At 33.6% G+C, this 13,659-nt stretch overlaps 1 pseudogene across 1 annotated transcript; it reads right to left on the reverse strand.

Annotated features, from left to right (window-relative positions):
• Positions 1-1,749: 1,749 nt before the first annotated feature.
• Positions 1,750-6,928, reverse strand: LOC143607961 (CDPK-related kinase 3-like; annotated as a pseudogene). The gene is made up of 10 exons (XR_013149101.1): positions 6,798-6,928; positions 6,662-6,703; positions 6,457-6,565; positions 6,305-6,383; positions 4,250-4,546; positions 4,064-4,173; positions 3,691-3,795; positions 3,548-3,610; positions 3,300-3,466; positions 1,750-2,227 (listed from the first exon to the last, which is right to left on the reverse strand). The product of XR_013149101.1 is annotated as a CDPK-related kinase 3-like (transcript).
• Positions 6,929-13,659: the final 6,731 nt, after the last annotated feature.

Here is a 13,659-nt window from a genome sequence, read left to right on the forward strand (position 1 = left end):
GTATAAAATTTGTATTGTTGTATAAATTATGTACTTGTTTTTATTTTGATTTATTTGATAATTGAATTCAATTAATAGATATTGTCATTTAAATATTGCATGATAGTACCTTGAGAGCTGTGACAATCAGTTCGCGCCCCGGCATTTCCGCCGTAGGTTGGGGTGTGACACTTGGTGTTTAACATTAATCAACGAAGTCTATTTATCCATATGTATAAAAATTTACTATATGAACTATTTGTCTTTATTTATATGATGTTTTTGTGTAATATAAATAGTTTTAGCAATAAGAAGATCAATATTTAATTTTTAATATTTTCATCTATAACTTAGACCAAAATGCTTCAGAAACATACACTACTACACAAAACAAGTCTTTTACAGCGGGTTTTAAACACAATTAAAACGATTCAATGACCGCTTTAAATGTATATGCTTTAAAAGAGGGATAACATTTTATGTGTATTAATAATACTTGTGTTTAGTTTCATGGATATATTATTATTTATCTAGGGTTGGTATGCACTTAAAGAAACTTATTTGTCACACGGACAACTATACGTGACTATAACAGTTATAAGCAAACCTATATGTTACCGTATCAAGAGTTGCAAACATACATGGACTAAAAATTTTGATTTTTGATAAGCAAGGTTTACCGATCAATAAAATCACAAATGTAGTGTACAATGAAGGTTTTATCTATTTGTAACATATTTATATAATCTTAGTTATGTAAATTCTGTAATTTTAATGTAAATTTTAATTGTATTAACAATATATGATAATTTTGTTGACTGTATTCACTTAATGATTAAAGTTTAAAATTTTGGTCAATTACCCGTGTAATACACGGGCCTCAAACTAGTATATATATATATATATATATATATATATATATATAGGGATATTAGTTTTTAATACTCCTAACTTTCCCTCATTGGTAGATAACACTCCCAACTTTTGATTTGTCACCCACCAGTCCCAACTTTCATCCTATTTTCCTGTACCACTCCCCGTCTAAATGAACACTAAACTCGTTAATGTTTTGGACTAAAAATGTCATTCAAATTAGTTGAGGGGGTAAAACAGAATTTTTATTTTTAACACACAACCTCCATTTCCGGTGACCTCGTTTTTCCGGTGAACTCATTTTTTCGGAGAATTTGAGTTTTCCGACTATCTCGTCTTTTAGAACACCATACCATCATTTCACCATGCTTCACGTATGAATTTGAGTTTTCCGGCGAACACCATATCCATCATTTCACTGCCCACAACCCCAAAACCGCAACCCCCGCCCCCGCCACCACCAGTGTCTCACCCAGCCACCTTCCAGGATCGCCTGCGTGCCAGAAAATCGAGTTGCAGGTTTCCGGCGAGCACCATCTTCATCATATCTCCACCGGTGCACAATCTTTATGACCTCCATCACCTTTTTACACCTCTGAACCATCTCCATTTTCTGAAAGATGAGATAGTCGGAATACTCAAATTCGCCGGAAAAAATGAGTTCGCCGGAAAAACGAGGTCTCCGGAAATGGAGGTTGTGTGTTAAAAATAAAATTTCTGTTTTACCCTCTCAACTAATTTGAATGACATTTTTAGTCCAAAACATTAACGATGTTAGTGTTCATTTAGACGGAGAGTGGCACAGGAAAATAGGGTGAAAGTTGGAAGTATTAAAAACCAATATCCCATACATATATATATCATCTTTATTAAACCTTGAAAAGTTGAGCTTCTAACAACTTTGTTTTATCAAGAGTTCTAGGAACCATGCATTAAAAAATTAGGTTGTCCCATATATTAATTAATGAAGATAGCATTAAGCAAGATGCAGTCACCATGAAAGCCATTAATCTGAAAACAAAATAATGAAGTGACCTTTACAATTTCTTTAAACAGCAGTCATGATACATCAATTTTGCTAAAATCACATAAGTTACCAACATGCTATCATCAGTCTTCTCAAGGGCATATCGCGTCGCCCATCTTCTTTGTTTATGCATAAAAAAACAATTAAGAATGATAATAATAATAATAAACAAACAAACAAAACAACCTAAAGATAATCATCTATTTAGTCTCAATGATGCCTTGTGTTGGAGCTACGAATCGTCAAACCATGCAAAAGCTTCGCGTACCCAAGAAAGTTGAGTTTTCCATCTGCAGGTCTTATCCAATCCTTAAGTATCGAGTGCGCCGAGGGACCCACATTCATTTCCTGTTTGGATTTCATAGTAAATATTTAAGATATGGAAAGCAGAGAAAAATAACATATGAAACTTGGTTGAGATAAACACGTGGTACTTTGACCCATTTACTTAAAAATTGGCTGCTTTGATTTATAATTTGTTAAAAGGTAAATGGATCAAATGTGATAGGAAACGGTATCAATCGAAGCTCAAAATGAACAACAATGGTGGAATTGAAATATTATTATGGAGAAGATGATGATCACAAGGATCTACAAGATAACTAACCACCTAAGTGGTTCCAGGGCTATGCCCTTCTCAATGCATAAGCATGAGCCAACAAACTAACCAATTCTATTCCTCCCCTCCACTAGAGACTAATGCCTTATTTATAGAACTACTAATTACACTACCCCCCCCCCCCCTTCTATTAATAGACAATGACAATTAGAGTAGACTTAGGATATGATTCCTATCAAAATGCCTAAAACGATTCAAATGGATTGAAAGTTTCCCGAAGTGTGTTTTTGATACGGGTGTGCATGGGTCGGTTTGGGTCGCTTTTCGGCTCAAACCGAACCAAGAAAACAAAGTATGGTTTTTGAAAACCCTTCGTTTCCGTTTTTTTCAGTTTTCACAATGGTTAATTTTCAGATTTTTTGATATTATCATTTGGGCTTGAAGTTTTTAGGCCGAAAAAATGGCTCAAAATAATGAATTTGGGCCTGAAACTCGGAGCCTAAAACTGTTCTTTTTTTACAAGTTCGTTATAAAAGTGAGTTCAGTTTTTTACGGTTCAGGTTCGGCCTTTTCAGTTGTCGATACTGCAAACCAGGAATCCGGTTTTTGAAAAAAAGAAACATAAAAACCAAAACATTGGTTGGGTTCAGTTATTTCGATTCTAAATTATCGATTATTTCAGTTACGGGTCGATAATTTCGGTTTCACTTACTGACACAATATGATTTTTGAAATCATACCTGACACACAACTTATTAACTAAAAATTCAATTTTCGATAATAAGTGTTTTGGGTCAATCCAACCAGACCCGTTTCCACCCATACAAAAGTTAACTTCTACTCAAAACTAAAAAAAAGTACCTGTGCTAATGCCTCAACGGAAATGACTCGATTTCCTTGAGTTCAAAATATTCAAAAGCTGTGCTGGCAATCATTTCCCATCCTTCAAGCGCTTCAAGTTGATGCGGGCTAATCGTAGCAGCACAAAACTCTTCAAATGTCAATTGAGTATAAGTCAAAGTCTTCATCTTCAATCATAACAAACCAACCATCAGTCAAAAGTCAAAGTCAAACATAAAACTTGTAACATAAAGAATTGTATTTCTTACTGCATCCAAGATGTCAAGGACCCTTGATTCTTTCATGGCAGCAGTTGAATGTTTCACAAGAGCCTGCACAAATCATTGAAGTTTAATATAAAATCTTAACGCGCTCATATTATGAAAAAGAATAAAAGATATTATTAACTAACCATTCTATAATTCTCTAGAGTAACGCATCCGTCTTTTGGTTCCAAGAGAGTAAACTGAGCCCTCAAGTAAATGAGCTCGTCCTCAGTTAAAGCTTTTGAGAGCGCCTTGAAAAATCAATAAAAAACATTAAAATATTAGTTGATACGAGGGGCCAGGTGTTACATTGGTAATATTATTTCGACCCATAGATAATAAGTTCTGTTCCAACTTGTACAAAACTAATTATGTGACACATAAATAATCATATAATCAGAAGCAAAATCTAATTATCCATATACTAATAATTAATTCAGATAATCCGTTTCAAAATAGAAAAAAATAAAACGTAAACAACCCTAATATCTCGACAATTTATCAACATATAAAAAATACCTTAAGTGCATCACGTTTCAAATGCGAGGCTCTAAGATAAGATTTGACTAATTTGTAAATCAAAACATCTAATGGGACCGCACGGCTTTCATCTCTTAACCATGGATGAGCTGCACAAATAGTCATTTACCATTTTAGAACATTATAGTTTAAAATAAATATATATTTAAATAATAAACAACTTACTCAAGGCTTGAGAAGCAGTCATTCTTTTTCTATGGTCCTTATTAAGAAGTCTTTTGACAAAATCTTTGGCTTCTGGAGTTACCGAAGGCCAAGGGGAGTCGTTAAAATTAGGATCTGCTCGTAACACGGAACGAAAGATTCCGGATTCGGTTCGAGCAAAAAAGGGTCGACTTCCACATAATAATATATAAGTTATAACACCGATACTCCAAATGTTGGCCTCCACATTATATGATCTATGGAGTACTTCGGGTGCAACATAGTATGCACTGCCAACAATGTCATTCAATCGTTGATCTGCATATGCACAAAAAGTTATCTTAGTTCATATCTGTAAAGGTAATGGACTACATTTTAACTGAACTATTTCGTTATAATGGCGGGGAACAATATATACAGGAAATAATCCAGAAACAAACCCTAGAGAAACCTAATACTAATAATTTAATATATTTTTAACAATATCCAAAATTGACAATGATTTCAGATCAACAATCCATTTGGTTGGTTGCGATCCTTGTAATTTCCTGTTTTGATTGTAGTTGGAATGAAAATGTGCCAAATGACAGGTTTACTTTATAATAATTTTATTGTGATTTATTACTTGGTTTTAAAATACTAATTACAAAACCTAGCAATTAGCAAAAGAATTTAAGTTACCCTTCATTTACTTTTATATATTTGATTGTTCTTTTTGTAACAGTGAGAAGCAGTTGGAGCAAACTCATGGGCCCCAACAATATCCTGCTAACTGTGAGACCAGGCAAACCACAACTTAAGCTGAACAGGTGGCCTTTAAGGGTTTAAGGCAAGAAACTAGCAGAGCCTTTGCTCTTACCACTGCACCACCCCTTGAAGGTTTATTTGTTTTGTTGTTCCCCGAAAGTTATACTATCAGTATAAAATCTCAAAACTTAACAAGGACACATATGCTGATGAAAACATTATAACCGAATTTAATATCCCACTGCGTAATTTAAGACATGACACAAAACAGCGGGACTTGATCTCCCAAAAATCGCATGGAACCCCACCAATACCCTGTTAACTAGTGAAACCAAGTAAAGTTCAGCAAGCTTACTATGGGTGCATGACCCACCAAACATTGGTTTATAAATACATATGTAAAAATAAATTACAAAAACAGGTCATTGGAAAAATAGCTTAAAGTCCGTATGTTTATTTTTATTTCCTTCTCTTTTTGTGGCAATGGATACTCGTTAGGGAACACTTATGGGCCCCCCACTTCTGGTAACCAGTGGAACTAGGTAAAGCGGGTAGGTGACCTTCAAGAGATTAAGGGGCCGTTTGGCAATCTAGTGCTGAATCAATAATAGGTCTGATTGATTAAGAGGTAGCCTCTTAATCATTCAACATGTCTCTGAAACTTAACCATTAAGAGGCTCCATGAGCCATTAAGAGGTGTAACTAAACACTCTACCTCTGAATCATTCAGAGGTAGTGTGTTAATGGTATCATTAAGAGGCTACCAAACAGCCCCTAATGCAGAGACCAACGGAGGCAAGATTCGAATCTAAGACCTAACGTTTACCACTGCACCGCCCCTAAAGGTTTATTTACTTTACAGTTCACCGAAAGCTATACTTTCCGTATAAGAGTCTCAAACGCTATCTAAAACCGATGGTTTATTCTTTTATAGTTCAACGAAAGCCATACTTTCCGTATGAGTGTCAACCTTTATCTAAAACCGAAGGTTGATTTCTTTTATTGTTCACCGAAAGCTATACTTTCCGTATTAGAGTCTTAAACTTTATCTAAAACTTAAAAAGAAACCGACTTTAATATTCCACCGACTACCGAGTAATTTATGACATCACTTAAAACAGAGGTGGCTTGATCTCCTAAATAACTTCACCTTTATCAGTTTATTTAACAATGTAGAATTTAACCTTATTTCTAACAACGAACCCGCATACAAGATCACTCGAGCCTTATAACCAAACTTCTAACAATGAACCCACATACAATAGATCACTAGAACATAGTAACCAAACTTCTATTTAGAAATAACGTTAAAAAGATTTAGAAACTTGCCTGGTCTTGTAAAATCAGATAAACCAAAATCTATAACCTTCAACGGTGAATCTTCTTGTCGAGTGCTAAAAAGAAAGTTCTGCCCAAAAATAATGGCATCCGATTAGCATCTGGTATCATCAAACCGAAAACAATCATGAAACTATACACACCTCGGGTTTTAAATCACGGTGCACAACACCCTGAAGATGACAAAAAGAAGCCACACTCAAAATTTGAACAAGAATGGATTTCGCATCATTTTTTGTATATCTTCCACCTCTGCAAAAAACAAAAAAGCACTATAATTCAGAAAACAAACATCCGAACCACAAGATAAAAAGTATGGTATATTTCATAAATCGTTAATATTATCACCTTGCTAGAATACGGTCAAGAAGCTCTCCCCCTTCACACAATCTGTCACAAATTTGTTTATATCAACATCATAACTAACTAAACAAAACTAGACTATTAATATTGTTTGTTTATATAGCAGATAAATAATACTCACTCCATAACTATGTATACATTCTGATCATCTTCAAAAGCATCATGGAACTGAACCATGTGTTGATGACCCGATAAAGTCTTTAACAGCTTAACCTCTCTGCGCACGTCTTCAATCGATATAGCAGTTGTCATCTAATTTACATACCAAAATCAGATCAATTTACCAGAATTCGAATATTAAAAACGACTGATATATAGATCAAGAAACCTTTGATTTTGAAATGATCTTGACAGCAACGGCTTGATTTTTAAGAAGACCCTTTTTACATTTGGCCCAGCAGGTATGACCAAAATGCCCTCGCCCCACCTCCTTCCCGAGCTCGTATTTCGTCCCGAAATTCTTGGGGTAGCCGAAGGTCTTATCCAAAGCCCTCTCCCCGTCGGCGGCGTCATCTTCCGGTATGGCCGTGGCCGTCGCCGTCTCCTCCTTCCGTTTCAAGATGGCCGACATGATCGGCTTCGCCGGCGACGGCGGCGGGAACGGCCACTTGAACATCCGCTTCGGGGTCCTCGCCGGCGACGGCGTCGGAGGCACTCCGGCGGGGTAGGCGCTCTGCCATGGGCTGCCGGTGAAGGAGTGGTTCGGGGTGGAGCTGCCGTTTCCGACCGGCGTACGTGGCTTAGGCTTAGGTGGGTTTGCGACGGCGGATCCAACGGAGGTGTCGTGTTTGACGGCGACGGCGTCTTTGCTGCAGCAATGACCCGTCGACAATAATATTCTCCGGCGAGGGTTTGAAAAGTCTAATAGTAGGTTGATGGCAAATTGGTGTTCATAGTCCGGGATTGACTACTATTAAATAATATTATTCTTATTATTAATTGGGTGTTTGATGTGAAGACGGAGGTGTGTGTGTGTGTGTATACATGGAAAATTCAAAGGGTTTGGTTAACAGTGAATTGAGTATGTATTGAGTCAAGATTTATAAAAGCCGTAAACTTTGAACCGGCAAATATTTGTTTGTAATAATAATAATAATAATGATTCAACATATCCTGACCGTCGGATCTACTTTTACTTTCACTAAATAAATTAATAACTTAACTTCTTACCTATTATTAATATGAACTGGTTTGGTTTGTTGTATAAAATGAAAAACTTTGATTACATGGTAAGATAGATAATGTTTGACCGAAATGGATTAGAGTCAGTCAAACATGTTTTAAAAACTATAAATGGTTAAGCTGATAAATATAATAATAATAAGTATGGTATTATTATATTAAAGATTGTAATTAGTATGATTCTCCATGAATTTAGCTAATTTGTTTTACCTCATATTCTTTTCATAATGTTTTTGGAGTTATATGTTTAATTATATGTATAATAAAGTTTTGGAATTTGTAAACGAGAATGTAAATTTTCGTTGGCTTTTTGACGGTTTTGTGATCTTACTCGAATATTAATATATAATAATGCATACGAAACAAGAATAGACGATGTTTCTATTTTACAAGTTTGTTATTTATAAGATTACTATAAAAAAAGAGTATTCCTTGAAATGTATATGTCTCTGATCGATTTTAATTATCAAGATGTGAGAATGAAACAATATTGCTTTATATGTAACCTCTTGTTTTCATATTAAGTGGACCACTAATATATTTGTTAGTAATTAGTATTTGTTCTTAATCAACCATGTAAAACGTATGTCTACTATAAAGGTAGCACATCATATGACCTTGTTAAAATTAGCACATAAAAGTACCTACTATGTATATATCATCATTGTCTTTACCAAACTCAATCATTGTTGTTGGGATATGTCTTTGATGATTCTTTTCATATTAGTTTGCTGCTTGGAGAAATCAATGCATTTAAGAGAAGTTATAGTTGGTTTTCATATTGATTGTACATGCTCTTTAATTTAATTGTACTAATGACAATGTCACGGGAGCATTAAACACAATTAATCAAGGATTTTGATTAAGAACAAATTATTTCATAAATGATTACACTCATTTAAAGAATATTTATAAATGTTATATGTGACATTCGTCAAAATTCAGATATCGATTTGTATTCGTGTTGCAAACATTTATTATACAAACCCGACTCAACATCTTTTTGTTTCTTTATTTATTTATTATATAATATTATTATATATCTCGACCACCAATAAATCGATGTTTGTCATAATTCAGAGTCGTCAAGAAAAACATAAGTGGTTCAAAACTAATTTTCGTTAAGTTATTATAAGCTTTTAGAACCTTTAAACTTGTTTTAAACATTGATTGAAACTTAGGAGGTGTTTCTGTAAATATGTATATATATATATATAACTTAAAATAATCTAAACCTAACATACTTATCATCACAGCCGCCACCATGCCGGCCGCCGTTTTCCGGCGAATCTCCGGCCACCATCTCCAGTGACACCAGCCAACACCAACCGACACCTTCACCGCAGCCATCACACCAGCCACTACCCTCTTCCTCTCTTTCGATTCCGGCTACGGTCCGGCGACCCCAGAACCCCCGGCGACGTCAAACACCTCCGAGCACCACCTCCGATACACCACCACTGTACCCCCACTGCCTCTCCTTCCCCACCTTCGTAAATCCGACGAGCTCTCTCCCTCCACACGTTTTTCCGGTGACCGCAGCCTCTCTATCTCCCTCGGCTCTCTCTCTCTCACTGTCTCTCTATCTCTCTCTCCTTCGTTGTCCCGTTCTTCCGGCGCACCTCCGGTGGCTCCTGTTCTTCGTCTCCGAACCCACTGTGGTTCATTCCCGGCTCCTGTTCTTCTTCTCTCATTCCAATTTCAGGTATTAATAGGTAGTGGTGACTTTCAGTTTAACTGTTAATTAATCGGATCTAGGTTTAATGTTATTTTTGGGATGATTATGTTTATGTGTAAGGTTTAAAAACTAATTTTTCCTAAATCCTAACAATATGATCGTCTAGAGCAGTTGGTTGGCGTGTGTGTGTTTAAGCTTCAGGTCACGGGTTCGATTTTCCCTCCGTGACCAACTTTGGTGTTTCGTTAACAAATTACTCAACCTAATATTACTATTTTTATTAACATTATATTTGCTATCTAGATTTTAATTATGATCATTAATAAGATAGTTTTTATTATAATTATTAATGTTATTATTAGTATTAACAAAATAATAATAATAATAATAATAATAATAATAATTATTATTATCATTATACTCATAATTTATAGATTATTATTGCTATGATTTTTATTAACATTACTAGAATGATTATTAAGTAATACCCTAAATTCTATTATACAAATATTATCTATTTGTTTTATTGAACCGAAACACATGTCGGGCCTAGTTGCCATTTAACGTCGTCGCCACTCGAGTTATATTTTTTTATCACTAATACTACTATTATTAAAATGTTAAGTATTATTTATTATTAATATGGACATATAATTATTATTATTATTAAAACTTATAAATCTATTAATAACGCATTCAACAACAAAAGTAATAATTATTATTACTACTATTATTATTAGTTTTAACAACTTCTCGATGAGTAGTATATTCATATATAATTATCACCATTATCTTATATATCTAGATATATATATATAACATGTTCTAAAGTCTATAAATCCGTGATCTATCTGGTATTCTCTTATAGCACGGTGTCGTTAACGTAACGCAATTAACGATATTCTATTAAATCCTAGACTACTTGGTAACCCCTTGTGGCTAGGTGGCGCTAACGTAATTCTATTAGCGATTGTCAATTTATCCAAGTTGTTGCTTTTTATTTATTGTTTTTGTATACAAGTTTTGTGGCTTTTATTACTATATATTTATATGCTCAAACTTATGAATTGCTCACCAACCTTTGTGTTGACAAACTTTATTTTATGAAATGTTACAGGTTTGACTATTGTTGACTCGAGTGCTTGACGGAAAACGTTACCAAAACTATTAGGGTATTAGTAAAACGAACAATATGATTACTATTTGTTTATATGAACGAGATGTGTTGTTATTGATTTGTTGGAATAAAATGAGTTTAATAAATATTGTCACTTTAATTAGTGTCTTGTGTATATATCCAATCACGTTGCACCCCGGCATGTTCCGCCTTTGGTCGGGGTGTGACAGATTGGTATCAGAGCACAAGACTATGGGATAGGTGGTTAGACATAACGACCTAGTATAGTCTTTACTTTAGGGTCCTTATACGTGGTGCCTATACGTGTTTACTCTACTTGATTGTTCAATACACTTTTTTATTTATATACTTCTTTATTTTATCAAATCATAAATATACACATACACACACTTTCATAGTACTCCAAGGTATCCTTACCTTAAAACGCAAAAACATTAGTTTTTTATTGTGTTTTATGGATCACGAGCTTAACTTGGATCCCGTTGTTTCAAATCTCCTTAAAGATCATCTCATATGAGATAGCCACTTTAAGTAGTCGAATGCGAGCGTTCCGCCCGCCATCCTAATTTTCGGTGTTAAGACAATAGAACTACGGTGATTTCCTGGACTAGTGTTTTGACATGACGTTGTATTCTGATTTATTATTTTTGCTACAATCGTTATTTGAGTCGAAGACATGAAAAAGACGTGGTGGTACGTGCACACGTTTAGACTCCAACATGGTATTTTTGTAATAAAGGTTTTTAGTGTCGGAATATCAGGTCATGGTGGTTCATGCACGATTTTTCCGCCTTTAAATATTAAAAACATTATCATTACATTTCAAGAATTTAAACCATTTTCCCCTTTATTTTGTTATAAATCCTTATCACAAGCCTTCATTTATAAATGTTATATTTTTTTATTTATTGTTAATAATTCTTTTATATCTCGATTTTATATTGTAAGTTTTGCACCAATTTTCCCATTTTGATTTCACATGATTTTATTACAAGTTTCGTTCATTATGATCTCTTTGATATAAGTTAAAAATATATGTATGTATATATATAGCTGGTTCGATCTGTTCGTAATGATTTTAATATGCCATTTATTTTTATTAAGTCTATTTACATATAAAGATCTTATTATATAAATTTAATTATATTAAGAAGGTTTTATGATAAATTCCACCTCAACTTTTCAAGTAAATTTTCCTATTGTATAAACTTTAAATTGTCTTTAAAGTCCTCGTACACAATTTTATAAAATTTTATTTTTATAACTGTTCCGTTTATTTTGGACGATCACTTCAAAATTTTTAATTATTTAAACATCGCACGACATTTTTAATTATACTATATTATATAATACACGTGGTAAAATTTTCACTACCCAATTTTATTTTCATAATAACTTTTATCATGCAATCTTTGGTTAATTATAAATTTTCGCAAATAAAAATTTAAATCATACGATTTCCGTTTTTTAAAATTCTTATGATGGTTTTTTCGTGATCTTCCAAGAAAGTCACAAACTTATAGCTTGTAATCTTCTTGAAACTCTCATGCAAAACTTCATAGAAATTTTACTTTATAGACCAAAAATCGTTTACTCGTGATTTCTCGATTTACAATGCCGGTTATTTTAACTCACCATGATATTCTTTGTATTCCCAAAAACGAAATTCAACATTTAATATTGAGATCTCATAACAAATTTTAACATTCAATTTACGTATTTTAAGGTTCCTAACAAGCATAATAATAATAATAATAATAATAATAATAAATTTTATTTTAATCTTTATAAAAAAATTGTGTGATTCACACGCTCGGATCTCAAAAATTATGTTTATATAATATATATATATTAACTTGTAATTTTTAATTATCAAGATTTTCATGGACGTTTCAAACATTAATTATAAATTATGATATTTTCAAAATTAATACTTATTACTGGTAAAAAAAAAATCTCCCTATACGCAACCACGAGCTTCCAAACACCATATCCCATCTCATACTACCATCTTAAATCAAACCACCCTTCCACTTCAAAAGTTTCTTGAGCACTCAAATCTTTTCTCAATATGAACGAAATCCTAAACATCCAAAAGTATACCCTCACCAACTCAAACCCCATGCAAAATCCAAGATGTACAACATTAACCCAACAAAAAGCCTTAAATACCGACACTCCTACGTCACGAAAACCTATCAAACTCACTATCCTAATACTTCAAAGACACCGACAAACACACTCACAAATGCCTTGAACATATACAAACCAAAGCTTACCCAACTACGACTTAAAATCCTTCGACCCATAATATGTCAAGTCACAAACCATATCGCCACATCATTCCCATCCAACCATAGAGTTTGATATCAAAATAGCAATCCAAACACTCTTTACCAAATACATGTATAAACCGAATCTCAACCCAAACTAGTCATGATCAAATTATCCAACTTATCAACTTAACCCGAGCTCAAGTAAGCAAAAACCTCACATTTTATCCAAACCACTACTCACACAAATCATCTAAGCCTAAATTACTCAAACGACCTAAACTTGACAAACCTCATAAATCCAACTCAAGAAAACCCAACTACGCAAGCCAACCGAAACATACTCACTCTTCACCAAATTTCCAAACCATTCACCACTCGAAGCTTAGAACCCCTCCCTACGCATGCAAGCTTCGTTTTTCCCTAAATTATATATATATATATACAGCTAGTGTATTTATAACAACCTCAAGTGTTCAAATAATCAATTTTAAATTTTAAACCCTAAATATATATATATGGTATTGTCATGACAACAAAATTCTATTATGAGGAGTTGTTTTTCAAAGGTTAATAAACGATTATATGAGTGATTTCAAGATTTATAAATTTTGTCACTTAAGGTGATAAATCTCTTAATAACTTTATAAATACGAGGTTTCATTCGAATGTTGAATGAGGGAATTATTTAGTAATAAATTACAACTTTCAC

The sequence above is a fragment of the Bidens hawaiensis genome, unplaced genomic scaffold (genome assembly GCF_021521415.1).
Source record: "Bidens hawaiensis isolate Kalapana, Puna unplaced genomic scaffold, B.hawaiensis_p1.1 tig00091406_1, whole genome shotgun sequence".
Classification (NCBI taxonomy): Eukaryota; Viridiplantae; Streptophyta; class Magnoliopsida; order Asterales; family Asteraceae; genus Bidens; species Bidens hawaiensis.